This window comes from Phaseolus vulgaris, chromosome 11 (assembly GCF_051622355.1).
Source record: "Phaseolus vulgaris cultivar YP4 chromosome 11, ASM5162235v1, whole genome shotgun sequence".
NCBI classification, from domain to species: domain Eukaryota; kingdom Viridiplantae; phylum Streptophyta; class Magnoliopsida; order Fabales; family Fabaceae; genus Phaseolus; species Phaseolus vulgaris.
Window position 1 is genome coordinate 26,544,216 of NC_143508.1, and position 6,033 is coordinate 26,550,248.

The 6,033-nt window shown below is 39.4% G+C and overlaps 1 pseudogene; it reads left to right on the forward strand.

Moving 5' to 3' along the window:
• The first annotated feature begins 217 nt into the window (after positions 1-217).
• LOC150023137 (small nucleolar RNA R71) lies at positions 218-323 on the forward strand (annotated as a pseudogene).
• The last annotated feature ends 5,710 nt before the right edge of the window (positions 324-6,033 follow it).

Consider the following 6,033-nt stretch of genomic DNA (forward strand, 5'->3'; position numbering starts at 1 on the left):
ATTTTTAGCCAAGAGTGCATCTTCTAACAACCCTTTATTATGAAGATCTTGTCCATCATGTTGGGCTTTATAATCAGTTGATGCCAATGCATCAATAATTATTGTCGCTTGTTCTACATCAAGGGCCATCATTGTGCCACCAGCTGCAGCATCTAGGAGCATCTTTATGTCAGATCTGAGACCATTCAGGAATATGCTCAGTTGAGCAATATCTTCAAACCCATGATTTGGGCATTTTCTCAATATCATCTTAAATCTTTCCCATGTATCACAAAAGACTTCATTTGCTCCTTGTCTGAACATAGAGATTTCAGACTTTGCTTTGATGTAGCGAGAAATTGGAAAAAATCTTTGCAAAAATTTTTCCTCTACATCCTTCCAGCTAGTGAGGCTCTGATTTGGAAGTGATTTGAGCCATTCTTTAGCCTTTCCTGCCAATGAAAAAAAAAACAAGCGCATATAAACATTTTCAAGATCACCTGATTGAAAACTCATTGTTCCTATCAATGCATAAAATGTATCCAAATGTGAATATGGATCCTCATGTTCCATTGCTGTAAATTGATAGGCACTGATGAGAGTGAGAAAATCGGGATTTATTTCCAAGGCCTTAGCAGTAGTAGGTATTGCAATACTAGAAAAATGTCTTGGTCCTTGGTACATGACATAATCTCCAAGTGTCCTCCTAGGAGGTGGTGCTTGTTGTTCTGCCATGTTGCTTTCTTCCTAAAACATATTAGTGGAGAAAAAAAAAACAGAGTACTTTTTTTTTCTTAAAAAATAAAATAAAATAAATAAAATAAAAAAAATTTGAAATAAAAACAAAATATGTAAAATAAAATAAAAATAACACAAAAACAAAAATAAAACACTAAAACGACGTTAAGAGAAAAATAACAAAAATATTCAAAAAAAAATATATATATAGATAAAATAAAAACTAAAACTAGTAATAAAATATAATTAAAACAAATAAATAACAGTTACGTAAATCTAAATAAAACTACCTAATAAAACTACGTAAACTAATCCTAAAATAAAATATAATAAAACAAAACAAAATCAAAGTAGAATAAAATAAAAATAAACTAAAATAAATAACGTAAAGAAAAGAAAAGAAAATAATATAAAAACAATAACTTTTTTCCTTCTTAAAAACAACAAATCTATACTAACATCAAATCAAATCTAATTTTAATAAAATAAACAAAATCAAAAGAAATCAAAATAAAATGAAATATTTACAATATTTAGGAAATTATACTCAACAATTCAAATCTGTTCCCCGGCAACGGCGCCAAAAACTTGATGACTTTTTACGGCAAGTGCACCGCGTTTGTCAAAAGTAATAATTGTCCCTAAGGACGGATATCGATCCCACAAGGAACAGTGAATTATCGAGTACAATAATCACTAAATATAAAAACAGAACAATTAAAAGAGTTTTGAATTAATTGTGTTGGCACTGATCAATAAGAAAACAAACAAAGAATTAGTTGTTTCAATTGGAAAAATAAGGATTAGTTTCATCTCTCTCACTCTCAAGTATTTTGATTAGCATGTCAATATTAAGTTCTTTGATTGAAATTGATGCCCGTATAAAAATCATTTATATCGATTCCTCGCATATAAAATCCTTAAGAATGTCCCCTAACTATCGATCCCTCGCATAATTATAAGAACAACTTAGAACGAAGCTCAGACGTTTAATAGCAATTAACATTTTAAGTCTATTCCTAGCGCTCAAATATGTTAAGTATTGTTGTTTAGGTCCGAACCCTAAAAATACCTCCCGGTCAGATTTAAGATTCTGAATTTGTCACGGAAAATTAAAAGTAAAACAACAATACAAATAATCAATCAAGAACTGAATATTAATATATAAAATATCACCTCAATACATAAGAGTTTGAGCAGATTACTCCCAACCTCAAAGGGTAGAATTAGCCACGCATACTTCTAGCACCATCTATTCTCCCAATTGGGTTACAATTCACTCTATGGTGTTTTCCTCTCAATCTGGCACACTAAGGTTGAGCCTCTAGCCCTCTATTTATCCTAGTTTTCTAGGGTTAGGTTGTTTCCTATGTCGCGCTAATGGGCTAAATGATAAAACATAAAAAAGGCCCAATCTTTCTTTGCATCTTTTTCCATTCTGGGACCTTCTATCTTTATCTTTTTAGCTCAAATCATTCATCTTTAATCCAAATCTCCAATCTTCCTTAGAAATCTGCAATTAACACCAAATTTGGGAATAAAATACTCTTATTCAAATAAAGATCATAAAAAATGTAAAAAGGTATAAATTCATAAATTAGGGATTATTTTATATGTAAATTAGCAATAAATCCTCATAAGTGCCTATATTTTAATATGAAATATTACTGAGATTAGACACTTATCAGCCTCACACGCGGAGGCGACGCCCAAGGAAGATGCACCCTTAGAAGAGGCACACGGAGAGGCCTCGCCCATGGAAGAAGCGTCAGAGGAGGCGACTCCCAAAGCACCCGATAGGGTGACGCCTATAGAAGAAGATCGCAGAAATGAGAGCGTGCGAGATAGGCGACCCCAACCAGTGGATAACGTGGTAGAGAGGCAGATTGGTGGCAAGATATTCAAGCTGGGGCGCTTGTTAAGCCTGGAAGAACAAGACGAAGTGGCAGCGGTGATCTCGCGCCATTTAGATGCATTTGCATGGACCGCCTCAGACATGCCAGGCATCAACCCAGATTTTTTGTGCCACCACCTCACCATGGACGCCAAGGTTCGCCCTGTACGATAGAGAAGGAGGAAGTTCAACGAAGAGCAGTGCCTCGTCGTGAAGGAAGAAATGCAGAAATTGCTAAGTGTCGGACACATCAGGGAGATACAATACCCTGAGTGGCTGGCCAACGTCGTCTTGGTGAAGAAGAAGAATGGAAAGTAGAGAATGTGCGTCGACTTCACGGACTTAAACAAGGCGTGCCCTAAAGATTCGTACCCCTTACCTAGCATCGACGCATTGGTGGATAGCGCCTCAGGGTGCAAGATGTTGAATTTCTTATATGCATTTTCGGGGTAAAATCAGATAAAAATGTATCCAAGGGATGAGAGCAAAACGATATTCATGACTGAGACGTGCAGTTACTGTTACAAGGTGATGTCGTTTGGGCTTAAGAACGTAGGCACCACCTACCAGAGACTAATGTTCAAGGTCCTTGCACCCATGCTGGGAAGAAACATGCACGCCTATGTTGATGACATGGTGGTGACCTCTCAGGAAAGAGGGCGACACCCCCATGACCTGGAGGAGCTGTTCGCCACCATAGCCAAGTACTGCCTCAAGTTAAACGCGGAGAAATGCGTTTTTGGCGTCGAGGCGGGAAATTTTTTGGGATTTATGTTCAATGAGAGGGGAATAGAGGCGAACCCTGATAAGTGCGCAACCATCATTGCCATGAGGAGCCCAACCTTAGTGAAAGAAGTGCAGCAACTTAGTGGGCGGATGGCAGCTTTGTCACGGTTCGTATCTGCCGGAGGTGAGAAGGGCTACCCTTATTGTACTGCCCCGTCCCCGTGCGTTGACCAAAGTCAAAGTCAAAGTCAAAGTCAACATATGGTGGGACCCCTCAAGGGGCCCAAGGGGAGGAAGTCAACAGGTTGACCGCTTAAGGCATCGCCAGGTGTAGGCGTCGCCAAGATGAGGCGTCGCCAGGTGTAGGCGTCGCCAGGTTGAGGCATTGCCGGCGCCACCCCCTGATACCAATGGGTAGGAAATAACCTGGAGGGGGCGACACCGCGAGAGGCCTCAGTACCTCAGAGCAGTAATAAGGAAAAGAGAAAGGTGGCTTTAAGGCCATAGTTCTAGTACCAGTATGGGGTAACCTGACTCGTAAAGTACCCATGCCACCGCTGGGAGACCCTAGGACAGCTACTGATGTGATTCCAATAGCCACATAGAACAAGATTCTTGACATTTTTAGGAATCACCTTGAGCTGGAAAATATAGAGGCACTTTTCTTAGAGTTGGATCATGGTTCTAAGACAAGAACTCACCAATTACTAGTACCAAATCCCAAACTCATTTGGATGAACCAAATATTGTCAAATTGAATCAACAAAGAGATTAAAACTTGGAATGACCGAACAGAATTAAGCAAGAAATCATATGAACCGAACAAAATAGAAATTAAAAACAAAAACAGAACATAGGTGCTGGAAAATGGAAAAACCGAACCAAAACAACTCAAGAACACAAGGCAACATGAACAATTGAAAAAGAAGAAAGGAAGGAGAAGAGAGTGCTCATGAAGATGGAAAAATGTTGGATGATCTCGCCACTAGAAGTGTGGAATGCTCCTAGATGAGAGTGATGCCGCCACTTGAGGACTCCAATGATCCATCAAGATAAGACTAGAGAAGAAGGCTCCAAAAGCTCTCCAAAGGTCACTCAAAATTTGAGTAGAGTTTTCTTAGATTAATTCCAATCTGAATTTTACAAAGAGAGCACCTCTATTTATAGCCTAAGGTGCTGAAAATGCAAGCTAAAACAATTCAAATTTCCCTCCCAAAGCTAGCTAAAACCGGCGCCTATTTCAAGCCATGAGGAAGGTGTGACTCCTTCCTTCACTTTGGCACCTCCTATTCTACTTCTACACCTATCTACTAACACACCCCCCTAAAGCTCCTAACTAAAGCCTAAAAGATGCTATAACAAAAGAGGTTTCTAAAGTTTCCCTCTAAGCACCTTCAACTAAAGAAACTACAAAAAGAGAAAATAAATGTCCTCTAGCTCCCAAAGCTTTGAACATGCTTCTTGTAATCCTTTGAGGTGGACTTTGACCTTCATGGGCGTCCTCCATTTGTGCCTCCACCTCTTCTTGAGCTTGATGATTGGCCTCCATGTTCTCTTGAGCTTGATCTCCATCATACTCCCCGAGTTGGAGAGAATTCGACCACGAATTCTGGAAACCTACAGAAAAAGGAGTTAGATCGCTGACATTAAAAGTATGACTACCTAAGAATGTATTAGGCATATCTAACTCATAAGCATTGTCATTAATCCTCTTGAGGACTTGGAAAGGTCCATCCCCTCGAGGCATTAGTTTGGACTTCCTTTGAGTAGGAAAACGATCCTTCCTCAAGTGAAGCCAAACCCAATCGCCCTCATCAAACAACAATGCTTTTCTCCTTTTATTGGCAAGTTCAGCATACTTGCCAACCTTCTTCTCAATTCTCTTCTTGATGTCTTGATGCAAAGTTTTCACAAAAGAAGCCTTTTCATCCCCATCTTTGCACAAGACATCTTCAAGAAGGGGAATAGGAAGAAGATCAAGAGGTGTTAGGGGATTAAACCCATAGACCACCTCAAAAGGAGAACGGGAGGTGGTAGAATTTACTACTCGGTTATATGCAAACTCAACATGGGGTAGTAAATTCTCCCACACTCTAGGATTCCCCGAAATAAAGCATCTCAATAGTTGTCCCAAAGTTCTATTCACCACCTCGGTTTGACCATCAGTTTGTGGGTGGCAAGTGGTAGAAAATAAAAGCTTAGTTCCAAGCTTGCCCCACAAGGTCTTCCAAAAGTGACTCAAGAACTTAGGATCTCTATCGGACACTATAGACCTAGGAATCCCATGCAAGCGAACCACTTCTTGGAAGAAGAGGTTTGCAATGTGGCATGCATCATCCACTTTGTGGCAAGGAATAAAGTGAGCCATCTTTGAAAAACGATCCACTACCACAAAAATGGAGTCCTTTCCCTTTGATGTCTTGGGTAAGCCTAAGATGAAATCCATAGATATATCTACCCAAGGCATTGAAGGGATAGGAAGAGGAGTATAAAGACCATGGGGATGCATTTTAGACTTAGCTTTGCGGCAAGCTATGCATTTATCACACAAACTATGAAAATGTTTATGCATATGAGGCCAAAAGAAATGTTCATGCAACACATCCAAAGTTTTAGCAACCCCAAAATGTCCCATTAAACCCCCCTCATGAGCTTCTCTAACAAGAGATAATCTAATAGAGCATTGGGGAACACAA